The sequence below is a fragment of the Lissotriton helveticus genome, chromosome 9, assembly GCF_964261635.1.
Source record: "Lissotriton helveticus chromosome 9, aLisHel1.1, whole genome shotgun sequence".
Lineage (NCBI taxonomy): Eukaryota > Metazoa > Chordata > Amphibia > Caudata > Salamandridae > Lissotriton > Lissotriton helveticus.
Window position 1 is genome coordinate 337030075 of NC_136070.1, and position 13630 is coordinate 337043704.

Genomic DNA, 13630 nt, shown 5'->3' on the forward strand with positions numbered 1-13630 from the left:
TCTGAAAAGATTACTTATAACTTCCCACACTCAAGGAACCACTTCTCCTTCAGGTATTTCATGAGAGTTCGTGTGTGTTTTTGCTGTCTCGTTTGTCTCTACATTTAAAATCACAGTTTATGTCTGCACTTTCATATCAATTGGCTACACACCCAATCAATAAAAAGGTATTATAGTTCAACACTCATGCAAATTGGTCGATGCATTTCGCTTCTAGAGGGGGTCAACATTCATTCTGAAATAACCAAACAATGATCAATAAATTACTAGCATTATTACATATTCAAATAAGCCCACTGAAAAAACAAAACACTTCAATCAACATCAGAAAACGTTGTATCCAAATACCCGTCATTTGCAGTTAGTTCATCAGGTTTCCACATTTCGTTTCCATTCTGGGTACACACCTGCTACCCTGCGGGGTTTGTTGGTCTGGAAACCTCGGTCTTCCTCGAGCAGGCTAGATAAATCGATAACCAAACAGTCAATACTTTAGTGAGTAGTAACTTTTACAATTCTGTTTTAATTCAATAAATGGTAAGATGTATAAACGTTCTTTAATATAGCTGCCAAGTATCCTAAGTCCATGCTTGATGTGGTGGTCCAGTCAAGGTTTTTTTCTTCTTTGAATTCTGGGAGTTGCAGTCCTGTTTTAAAACGGCATAAACAAGATCACAAGTCCCAAAAACCAAATAAAAAACCTGGGCTGGACCAGCACATCACGCACGAACTTGGGAAACTTGATAGGACTGTTCAACCCAAAAAAGTATGCAAAACAATCAACAAAACAAGGTTCACGTTTTAATACTGTATTTTAAAGTTTATTTCCATCTTTATTTCCACTTAATGTTTCTATAATTTGAACCACAATTGTTGTATATTACGGAGTTTTTCATGGGTTTGTCTTCTTCCCTACCTATCTCCACAAGTGCATTTTATGATACAAACAAGGAAGTTGCTGTCACGTTTAACATACTTCCTGAACTAGATTCGTTTGTCTGCATTGTAATTATTTAAGTATTCACCATTGAAAACATTGTTGTAATTATTACCATTCATTCATGGATAGGTATTTTTCTTTGGGGTATCAAGCGTCCTAAAACAAGTACACTAAACTATACTTAAATGAAAATGGAATCAATTGCTAAGAAAGTGAAGAAATAAAATGATTCCTATGTACACTAATTTGAGTCGCTGCTGTGTATTGTGGACTCTCACAGACGTTCTTGATACCTATATACACACAGTACCAGGTTCTGATAAACTTCCCTCCCTAGCCCAACGGAGCCGCCCTCCTCAGCGCCTTGAAACCCTAATGGGTGAGTAGTGCGCTTTACAAACCCCTGCTTGATTGATACAGGGGGAATTGCCCTTACTCTGTACAAAGTCCATGCTTCTTCAGCAACCTTCCAGCTTGTTTCAAGTGTGGGAGTATCAAAGTATTGGTGATGTAGTCCTGGCTATAGTTGGCCATTCGTAAGTCAGCGAAGCCCGCAATTTTGCTGGTGATTTAGAATTTCTCACAGTTTGTTATTAGCAGTTTAGTGGTAACCACTAAAGACTCGCTGAAGCAATTAGATAGAACAATTTTCCAATGACATAATACTACTTGATAAACCTTTTAGATTCTACTTTTTGACTAGTCAAACCACAGTGTACTATGATAGTAAGGTATAGTGCTAATGTTGAAGAGATAGTTTACTGGGCTGTGACATGTCCGACAGACAGTTGCGAGGATCCAGCTTGTAAAGGGGTGGCTCTAACATTTTAAACTGAGTGTGACAATGGTAATATATTTAGTTCTTCATTTAGTAGCCTTAAACAAAGCTGTGCAGGATAGTTCTATGCTAAACCAGTCTTCAGGATGATATAAGCATTCTTGTCCCCAGACTAATCGCTAATGCATCCTTTAGCGATCCTGAGAAATGCCAAATAAATGTTCTACTGTGACATGTTCCATCAACTTTGATACTTATCAATCCTGTTTTGCGGCTATGATCTCCCTGGAAAACCAGAGGGCCTCGGAGTCCTCAAAGAGTGAATTTTAAGGGGACAATATATTGTTCTATGTGGTCGCTGGTATCATCATCCTCAGAAATTGTTGATGTGCAACTAAGAGGCAGCATAACACCTAATGGTGTCTTGTAGCCTGGACATAGCTTCTTTCATGCCCAGTTAAGAGGCAGTGGAGAACCTCAGATTATGTCTACTACATCACCAGTGATCTGCTGATGGGGAAGAAAATTATATGCAGTCAATAGGTACCTTCTGGTCAGAGAGCAGTTCAGTGTGTGATCATGAGCATGTGTTAGTCCATTTATTTAAAATCTGCTCTTCTATTTCTATAATATGTGCCAATATGTGCCAATCCTAGGGTATATGCTAGTCCCTCATCTATTTCTAAGATGTTCCAGTCCTCCTTCCATTGAAAGTATATTTGCATTCAATTGTTCATTCAGACTCTGTGTCAGGCCATTTTCCATATGTGAGCTAGCTTTTCTTACCTTTCTTTTAGGTGTGTCATTGCCTTTTCCATTTCATGTAGGTACCAGTCCTGCTTACATTTATGTTGCATGCCCCTAGCATTCGCAATTTTTTGTGTGTAACAGGGTAGGACTGGCCTAAAGGGCAATCAGGCAGTGCCTGTTGGGTTGGTCTGACAGATTAGAGTGTAGGCTATTTTTTAGGTCCCGTTTAGGCAGCGCGCATGCGCTGTCTAGGAGGGCCTTTAGCCATCGGTCTTCACTTTTCAAGCACTGCATTCGTGCTTGTGGTGGCATCCACCTTGAGGGAGCGAGCACCGGTGCGCCAAACCACGAGTGCATTGCTTGAAAAGTGAAGACTGCTCTCCCAAGCACGCGCGTGCACCACTCGCGGGCTCACCTCCTGCTCCCTACCTCATCTCCCTCTCTCTCCTCGCCCACACGTCCCGGCCACTCACTCGTCTGCCCTCTCCGTTTCTATTTCCCTCTCTCGTTTGATCCCTCTCTTTGCCCCCTCTACATTCACCCATGCGTGCGCTCGCCCACTCTCTGACAGAAATTTCTCCAACAATGTTACTTTAAGAAGACTGGTAAATGCTCCTATTAGAGACTCCCCCCACCCACCACAGTTTTTCATCCCACTTGAGTCCCTGGTGCGTGGGTCTGTCCAGCAGTGAAAGGGTTAATATCCCATTAGGGCAGCCTGTCCATGAGGGTGCGTGGGTCTGTCCAGCAGTGAAAGGGTTAATATAACATCAGGGCAGTCTGTCCATAAGGCTGATAAAGGGAAATTCTTGTGGCCTCGCTTTGGATACCGGCCCCGGCTGCAATTTGAAAAGCAAATTCCTGCCGCCTTTTCAAGCCTCTGTGTTTACCGCTATCAATCCGCGCGTGACATGCAGGGGGCTGGATTTAAGGAGTCTAACAACAGCCGTCTGTGGCACGGAAGCAGGGCTGTTGAGGGGTGTCCATGGCAGGTAAGTGTGGATGCTAAGTTTGCCAACCACCAACCCAGGAAGTTCCCGTGATTAAATCCACCTCGGGTGAGATGTTATCTAATTATGCACTGGATTCATGCATCTACAGCATAGATATGTTTGCAATCTTCATTTTAATGGGGCCAGTACAGCCTTTCATCCTTTATATGTTGATAAAATGACAAACATTGTATTGGATGATAATCATCTACTATTTGCTATGGACAGTATGGCTTTATGAAAAAAGTTATCATACAAATGAATTGGTACTCTGGATGGAAAGCTACATTGGCTCAACCAATCGGAATACTTAACAAGCATTGGCATGCCTTCGGGACCTTATAAGTATTTAATTATGCAGCACAAGATCCTTGGTGAAACATTAACTGTTGTATGGCTAAACACTTATAATGTCCCAAACGCGAGACCTATTCGCTATGCCAATGCTTGGTTTTTTTAGCCGTTTGTAGGCCGATTTTACGGCCAGATGGGCCCGTTTTTACTGCTGATTTCCTTGATATTACCAAAAAACCTTGACTGCAGCAAACACCAGTCTCCTGTACCTTGCAAAATACTTATTCAGCGAGACTGTACAAGAGCAAACCTGGCCTGATTTGTAAATTATGGGACATATGGGTCGCTAATGTGGCCACTTTTATTTTGGTGCCCAGGCCTTTTTTCCCCACTCTGAACCTGGTATGTAAAGTACTCACATCATTTCTAGTCACTGTGTTGGTCACTGTGTTGGTCCTTCTTCCATTCCTAGAGTACGTACTCGTGCATGTTCAGGCCGCTTCTGTTTCTTAGTGCCTGTGCCAGTCACTTCGTTCTAAGTGCATGTGCCCGTTCCTATGCCCTTAATAGCGTATTATATGTGCTCTGTTTTGAGTGCACACGCCAGGGGCGTAACACAGGCCCCTGCAGCCCCCGCGGTGCGGGGGGGCCCTCACCCTCCGGGGGGCCCCGTCAGCACTGCACTTCTGCTGGGGAGCTCTAGATTGAGTCCGGAGGGGGCTCCTTCACGTACCCTGCAGGGGGGCCCCCTCAAGGTTTGTTACGCCACTGGCACACGCCCGTTTCTTGCATTCTTAGCACGTGCCACTTCCTCTTCTGTTGTTTGTGCGTCTGTCAAGACAGTTCCTCTCCGATTCCTTGAAGGTGCCAGCTCCTCTTCCATTCTTAGCACATATACCAGTCCCTTTTTGATTGCTAGCACGTGTGCTCTGTTCTTAGTGCACGTGCCAATTCCTTCTTCTATTCAGTGGCCAGACTGGAGGCTATGAATAAGCTTATTAATTTCAGTTGCTCCTCATAGTAGCCAAAATCCACAAACCACAAGGTCCACAAAACTACTATGGCTCTGAACAATGAAATACGTGGACCAACTTCCACCAATTCCAGTATGACACCGCATTAAGATAGCTTCGCAGTGCTCCTCATCTGCCTTATATGTTGCTTGTGTCAGTCAAGATTAAGTATACTTTTATTCTCTATGTTACAATGGTTAGAAAGGCTTTTGTAATGTGCAAAATATAGTTTAATGTTTAAATAGTGGGCATACTGTATATATTTGTCTCTCTTTATCTGTATGCCGGGTGGTGGAAGTTTAGCACAGTAGCGTAATGAAACTGGAGGGGAGGGAGAAGGCTGAGGGGGGTCCTTGAGTGGCTGCAAGGTACATGGACCCTGTCAGGAGCTCTCAGCCCAGGGGTCCACTGCCCCTGCACCGTGCCAGAGAGGCGGAGTGCGCGGGCTATTGTTACGCCACCGGTTGAGGAGCTTCCGGTGGGGCTAAGGATATGCTAGAACCAGGTCAGGGCAGCAAGTGTGTAAGTTGCCAGGTTGTGCGTTGAGCACTGCCTCTGCTTAACAGGTAGCGACCACAGCTCACGGTCTCTGAACAACCTCACACACTGGCTGAAAGAACTGTCTCTCACTCAAAGAACGCCTCCGGAGAGGCACGTGGGCAAGCCTCTTTCCTACTTTACTCCGCCCGACAGTAAATGCTCGCCATTTTATGAGCAGCCATGGAGCTCACATTTAACAACTGAAGAGTCTGATATGAGAGAATATGGATGGCTAGGGACGACCCGGTAGTGGTCCAGTCTGGCAATTTAGCTGTTTAGATCAGGCAACCTAGTAAGTGCATTTAGTTGTAACTCGGTAACTGGCAGCTAAGAAGATTTTATTTGGACACTGTTGGTAGTTTGAGGTGGTAGCCCTCATACATATGTAGATTGTGACCTACATATTATAGCACGGGATCATAAGTATTACATGCAGGCATACTATGTGGAAGGCATGAACCTAGACTGTGCCTTCAGGCTAGATGTCACAATGAAAAGACCAGTGGAGACAGTGAAGAAAGTATCTATGAGGCAATTACGGAAGGCCACCACCCTGTTTACATAGCATCCAGAAAATGCATCTACTCACATGTAATGTGAGGGTGCAGGTGGACTCCCAATGGAGACTCTGGAGCCCTGAAACTCAGACGTCAAGAGAATCCGTTTCAGAAAGTGTGCAGGGAGTTCAAGGCAAGGGTAGATAAGCTACTCGATGGCGCAGCAGGACACAATGGTCTTCTTCCCCTCTCAAACCAGATTGATGGGAACAGTGATCTCTCTGCCCAGGGGTCTGTTGATATAAAATCACACATATCCAAGGACTCAAGTCGAAGGCTTGAAGAAGAGAGGAACTGGCTAGTCAGGAAGGTCACCAAAAACCCCATGAAGGAGCCAGAAAACCCCTCTAAAGACTGGGATCATGACAATGGCTTGGTATGTAATAAAAGTGGCCTCTTGACAGAAATGATAGGATCTGCCTGGTGGGCAGAATGACTTTGGGCTTCCATTGAGGGTAAAGTGACGGCCACTACAGAACTGGATATCAAGGTTGTGAAGTTCCTGGGGAAGTATACAAAAGACCCCAAATGAGATATACACAGGCCCTGGCACACACACAAAGAAATACTTTTACACCAGTTTGGGCTCCTAACTTGAGATTATGAAGAAGGCTGAGACAGCCAAGAAGTCGAGCGAACCATTGGATCCTGAAATACTCTTCCGGCTGTGCCTACCTGGTAATCTGCCTGCTTGGAAACATCAGCTGTATAATTTTCACCAAGCAAAGGCAGTCCATTCTGTTGAGGGTCGATCCAAAATTGGCCTCATTGGAGGTGGGACCGGAAGTAATAGAGAGCCTGTTCGGTGACACCTTTGTCCATGACTAAGGAACATTTGTCCTGATCTTTACTGTGCTAGAAGAGAACAGTCATCATTAAAGAGAGTTTTTAGGTCTCGCCTGTCAATGCGCTTGCGCATTGAGCTTGCAAGAATATAGGGGCTTAACCAGAGCTTAACCATCGGGCGATTTGATGCTGTGCCTGTGAAAAGCAAGCTCAATGCGCAAGCGCATTGACCGCAAAGTGCGTGCACATGAAAGCCATCTGCCTCCCTCCCACAGGCATCCCCCAGCGTGCGCTCTACCTCAAGGCATTTCTCCTCCCCTAATTATTCACTGCCCACGGCTGCGCTACTTTCACTTTCACGGCAGCCAGGCCGTGTCTCTTTATTTTTTTCCTTACAAAACCACAACACCTCCTGCTCACAGACGGAGACCTCCCCAAACAAACCTTCTCAGCCAGTCCTGACACAATGGCAATAACTGGAAAAAAATACAGCTGGTGCCGTTTTTTGCACGTTTAGTCACCGAATGCTTTAGCTGGACTCACATCTGAAAGAAAATGGCTGATCGCGTGGAATTCGTTGTAATCGAATGCTCTCCAGCGCCAGGCAGCACGGGCCCAATTATTATGAGATTTGAATAATTTAATGGGTCGAGCCCGTGTGCGCATTATACGGTTCCTGCACGTCAAGCATTTCGGGAATAACCTCGTTTAAGGTATGAAACTGAAGCTATGTTTAAAGCTCACAGCTCTGCCGGCCAGCCCCATCCTGCACGGTGCAGAAATCGAAACTGCAGCTCTCCTCAGTGTCTCCAATCATGCCATCGCTGCATGAAAAGGTCAGCTCCCTTTAGAGCCTCTTGTTTGGTAATTCGGAGCGTGACTTTCCCAACTTTTCCACTGCAACTTGGGACTTGGCAGTCTGACCCAGCTTTCGGTGCTAAAGTCCCTTTGCAAATGCGATCTAGGAATGCTGCATTTATCCATTTTGTGCACTACTCCTACTAGAATCCTTGTCAACTAAACCACCCTTTGCAGTAAAATTGAAAATAATATAGTCCGTTGTCTCTTTTCCCCTTCACTCCTGCTAAACAAAAGAAAACGAAATTCTCCCTGCTCTGTCATGTCTCCCTGCCCTTGCTCGCCTCACTTTTCCTCAGCCAATCTACGGCTCCCTTTGTAGAACTGAGGCGGGCAGTTCTGACTTCCTCTAAATCCCTTGCCTGCTATGCTGCTCTGTTGCCATGGAGACTGCTGGCCACTTAACCGTGCTCTTCCTATCAGTACCTGGTGCCTTGCAGCTTTTCTCGTACATACTGATGTCACACTCTGAACACATTTCTTTACACTCCACCGTATTGCGGTCAAAGCAAACCAAAACGATTTCAGACTCGTAGCAAATGCTGCGAGACAGTTAGTGGATACTGCGCACTGCCTATAGATTAGTAACAAAACACTAAGGGCCGTCTCTAGGGCGATGCGATGGGTGCCATCGCAGAGAGCGCTGACGTGGGGTGGGGGCGCTATATTTATTGTTTTAAAAGCACCTGATGCTGCGTTCCTTTTTCCCAGCAATAGAAATGTCAAGATAACTCCTTTGATAAATGTTCTTCCTGGAGAGATACCGGAGCTTTGTCTTAGAAATTATGACTCATTGTAGTGCAGAGGTTAATGTGCCTGCTGCTAAGAATGTGTCCATTTCCGATCACAAAGTGCATATAATATAAATTGGTCAATGGGATACCGCTAAGTTAAAATCCTAATATAGAGCAATGAGCTATTAACTGTCATCAAAGGGCTGCATGCAAACGGCAAGGAATATATTAGAGCTATGTGTTTTTTGCCCTGTCTTTCGTTATTCTGCTATTGCAATAAGGGTTAATTTAACATCACTCAGCGCCACCACATACTCAATCTATGCAACCATTCGACAACTGGTTCAAATATGTTCTCTCAATGTTACAAGCTTTATTACAAATGTAACAAAAAGATGTTAATATTTCACTTCTGTTCTTGGATTTTCGTCACAATAAAATACACTGAACATAATCTTCACAAAAGTTATTTACAAAAGTGTAAGCTATTGCCATTATAAATTACAATAACTTTTATTTAAGTATTCATTATTAAAAAAATTAAAAGCCATTGTTATTTGTAATGTCAATACATGTAAGTCACGTAAATACAACACATATTGCATTACAAATGCTATAGGTGTCACATTTGCGAAAGTTATAACTATTGGCATTGTAAATGACAAAGCTATTAATTTCACTATTTTCAAAAACAAAACATAAATAAAAAATGTGTCATTTAAAATACCAATAGCTCAAACTTTCCTAATGCGAAACCTATTGCATTGCAAATGCTTGTTTAACCTATGTATTTCGGTGGGGTCTGGTGCAGCAAGGGGCACTGGTCGGCATTGGTCAAATGCAAAGTCTCCAGGGGGGGAGACGGGACTTTAAAAAGGGGACTGGAAGGGCTAAAGAAGATATAGTCCCTTCTTTCTCTTCAGATCAAAGTCTGAAATTGGATCGTTCAGCGTAGGTAACTATAGAGAGACCACAAATACTGCTAGTGAGAGCCCTACCTAATTCATTTGTACAACTGGGGGGACAGAACTGCAAAGTATCTAGCTGGTGGCAGGAACTGGTGGAAGGAAGATTCTTTGGACGCCTGGAGTCTGCAGAGTATACCAGAATTCTGAATGGAGTTTTAGGGCACTCCAGTGCAACCGGTAAGGACAAGCCCCATCTATTTTTTAAGAACTAACTGCTCTAGTAGGCCAGGAGATACAAGACTTGAAGTCCAAGGGAGCAGTTCAAAAATACTTTCTACATCCAAGGGGTGTCTTCAACAACCTATTTCTTGTCAAAAAGAAAGGGAAAGGTTTCAGTCCTACTATAAACCTGAAGAAGTTCAATGGAGGACCGTTCTACAGACATTTCATGATGGAAGGCATCCATCTTCTGTGCACCTTTTGAATGTTTGAATGGCACAGCTGCATCTGAAAGCGAACAACCTCTCTGTCCCCATTTACGGTCCTCACAGACTGTTCCTGCTATTTATGTGAAAAGAGCAGGCATAGGAGCTCAAGTTCCTCCCTTTTGTGCTTTCATCCGCTTCATGGTGTTTTTCAAAGCAGCTGCAACTAGCACCGGCCTTGCTTCAAGCTTGCAAGGTCAGAGTTATTATTTACCTAGACAACATCAGCTTGGTGGCACAGACATGACAGGCCCTGCCTGCAGAACGCCCTGGGGCTTCCATTGAGGGTAAAGTGACACTCACCGCAGAACTGGATGTCAAAAGTGTGACGTTCCTGGGGAAGTATACAAAATACCCCAAATGAGATATATACAGGCCCTGGCATGCACACAAGCAAAAATATTTAAACCTGTCTCTGCTCCTAACTGAGATTATGCAGAAGGCTGAGACAGCCAAGGGGTCGAGCGAACCAGGGGATCCCGAAATACTTTTACGAATGTGCCTACCACGCAATATCTGCCTCCTTGGAAAACTCAGCAGTGTAATTTTCAGGGTAGATAAGTTACTCGAATTTTTTTTTGTAAAATGTTTTTTATTAAGTTTTCACAGAACATGCTCCGTGAGAGGGAGGGTAAAGCAGAAAAAGACTTTACATTATTACACACATAGAGGGTAACAACATAGAGATCTCATGGTGTACATAGTGATACTCTCGTGAGAGGTAGTCCTACCCCCAACCGACTGTGGTACAAACAACGGGTCCTCTAGTAGGTTAGCCTGGAGGTCGATGTGCGTGCGGCTAGGGCCCACTTCTTCTTATCTGTGGAATTATGTGTCGGTAGGGGTGTGTGTGAGTACCGTCCCAGAGTGTCATGTCGTAATCATGCATTCCCGTGATGGATGCTGGCGAGGAGAAAGCATGCCGGTCTCGGAACCGCCGGCGTAGATAAGTTACTCGATGACGCAGCAGGACACCATGTCCTCTCTCCACTCTCATGGGAAGAGTGATCTCTCTGACCAGTAGCCTTTTGATATGGATGCAGACATATCCAAGGACTCAGGTCAAAGGCTCAAAGGGGGAGGGACCAGCAACTGAGTCGGTTGAGCTGTGTATGTTCCTTGTTTCTAAAGATCTCTCTGGTTGTAGTGCAAACCATGTGTCTGCAGGCAGGACTGATTCCGGTGTCTCCAGTCTGGAGGAACCGAGCTGGAAGCCCAGTCCTAATAGAGAGGTCCTGCAATTGCCTGATTTGGTTACTTCACTTCTGAGATCTTCTGAAGCCGAGGAGTAGAATCATCCAATGTGTTGGGACAACCATCAGTCTTTCAGTGGAATTTTGGGGGCTGGTGGACATTGCACGGACTTTGCCAAAGGGTTGCTTCCTTTATCAAGCAGTCTTGGGAGGCAGGCACCCACAAACAATATCAATCACCTTGGAATTACTGGTGTGGTTGGGGTATAGAAAGGGTTTTTGATCTCCTGGGTTAGCGGCCTTGGGTTCATTAAAAATGTTCCTTTGAAGCTAGCCGAGTCAGAGAAGGCCGATTGTGAATTCTTTCTGATCCATGATTTCAGCTGTTCACGCTAAGGTGGCTGATAAGTCTGGTAGGCAGACATCCCTTCGTTTGCAAGTTTTTAAATGGGATTAGATTCTCAAGTCCCCAGACACCTCATTAGTGTGGGTTGTGTAAAATCACAGGATTCTGAACCTCTTCTGCAATTGGCCTAAAGCCCTTTGTCCCAAAAGCAATTGTTCACAAAATTAACTATGCTGCTGTGTATTATTTCATGTAAGAGTAAATCAGATGATGAAACACTGGATTTGATTGATCATTCATTTAGTCCAGTTGGGGTAATGTTCAGGAGTGTGTTAAAAAGAAATCTCAAAAGTAGTGAAGCCCAAAGTCCAACTAGCGTTTAATGCAAGATAGTAGGCAGCACAGCAAAAGCAAAGGGACAACGGTCTTTTTTAACTGACCAGGTCTCTCACTAGAAAACGTCATTTGGAGAATAGAGCTAAAAATGCACAAAAATGAAGCCATTGCATTTTTGTTTTCTATAAATACAAGTCAAAAGATTTAATCACGTAACAGAAACTTGTTACTCCCAGGGAAAACGTATCTGATGTGCAGGTGTCAGAATCTTCTCCTAAAGGAGAAAATATTCAAACATACAATATCAGGATCATTATTCACTTCCATCCTGCTTTTACTTGCCAAGTTCGAAAGTTAGGTTACACGTTTAAAAACTGTGCAACAGTACAACTCTGAACATTCTGGCTTCATGGCCGACTTGGGCCATAAATATTAGCAAACATATTCAGTGGCAAGCTTCAAAGTACTGTAAAACAACACCTACATTTAATGATAAAATATTAGTACATACGTGGTTATATACATGGTGATTCACACTGTGCTACACCGGGGTGTATTGAACCGGACACTAACATGATTTAAGTTTTCACAACTGCCAGCCAAACCAAATCATAGCTTTCCAAGACAACCAAAAACTGTGTACGGTGCAATACTTGAGATGCCTGCAGGAGAGAGAATTGGAGGTGTTTTAAACAATTGCTGCTATTATACAGGACGTTGTTTGCAGTTGTCTCCTCATCCAAATTCAGGAGTCAGCACTGATTTGATTAGTTTTGGAGCTTCTTCTGCACGGAAGCAGTGGCTTACTATAAATGTAAGGTCAGAAGGCATTTTGAGTAAAGTCGCCTGGTCACTGGAGTTCACTTGTAAGGAGTTTTTTTTTATTTTAAACCAGTTTTGGATTTTGCAATGTTGATAGTAAGTGAGCTTTGAACGAGCCGAATATTAGCCTCCGGTCCTGCCAAAGAATGTAAAGTTTCCAGGCTAACATGAAAGAAAATTGCATTTCAATTAGGGACAAGAAGGCTAGGAGTATCCCACCCTCATGCACAGCAGTGCAGAATGTAATCCTGTCTAAAAAGTTAATGTTGTTTGGGTTGTTCATTAAGCCACATTGCCTTTGTTGATATGCTACATGATTTTCAAGGGTTTAAAAGATGTCAAATGCATATTGTGGAATAATGTGTCTTATCCAAGAGGGCTTAACATTTGACAGTTGACTTGCAGTTTCAGATGGGAAGGAGAAAAGATAATCAGAGTAACCTTCCCCTGCACTTCAAACAGTGAAACAAAGTGATAGGAGATTGGGGAGCCATCTTTTTGGAGTGTTACAACTCTGATAGGTGGACTTTGACTATATGTTTTGTAATTCAGACCCATGGTGTTATGGGTATTGCGTTTTTGTGAATGTTGGCTGCTGTATGTGTTTAAGGAAGTTAATATGTATAATCGTAGCCTCCCTGTCCTTAATAGAATTGCAATTTTCCTTCATGTTGGCTAGGAAATTTAACTTTCTTAGCAGGTGCAATTATCTCTACTGTTCTTTGAGTGCAAGCCAGGTCTACTTCTATTCTTAAACACACACAACTGGAAGGGACTAGAGATTAAGCCTTCCCTCACTCCAAAATAAACACTGGACCTCACAAACAAAGAAGGACCATAATGGCCCCCTTAAAATATGGCTCCTCAGGGAGAAAATAAAGCAAAGGAAGGGGAGAAAAAACGTATTTCATAGTGGAAGACCCACTAGGTTGTTAAGATTGCCCTCACCCACTAGTAGTGGCATGCTTCATCATTGGGCTGCTCACACACCCTGGTGCAAAGCAACGCTCAGAGTGGAGGGCGTATTTTTTAGAAAACAGTTTTTTCGTGAGGGATCCCTGTTACAGAAAGAAAAATTATTAAAACTGTCTAGGTGGGTACCGCCGTTTCTTTAATATATGGGCCCCACTTGGCAGGATAAAAAATATGCGGGTATATCAGAGTGACTACGTCTCTTTACCCTATCTCTTTGTATCAACATGTTTCAGCCATATCCAACTGCTCTAACGGGTCAATGGCCTTCCACAGGATACAGATCCCTTATATTAAAGTTGGATTTGGCTGAAACATGTCGATAC

At 43.7% G+C, this 13630-nt stretch overlaps 1 long non-coding RNA gene across 4 annotated transcripts in view; it reads right to left on the bottom strand.

Moving 5' to 3' along the window:
- Positions 1–13630, bottom strand: part of LOC144781288 (uncharacterized) — a 451961-nt gene that overhangs the window by 350473 nt on the left and 87858 nt on the right. For 2 of the 4 annotated variants that reach the window (XR_013600937.1, XR_013600936.1), the window contains exon 3: positions 408–460. This is a non-coding gene — a long non-coding RNA (uncharacterized LOC144781288). Of the gene's footprint in view, positions 1–348; positions 461–13630 lie in introns of all 4 variants that reach the window. The other 2 variants (XR_013600939.1, XR_013600940.1) reach the window with 1 other exon arrangement.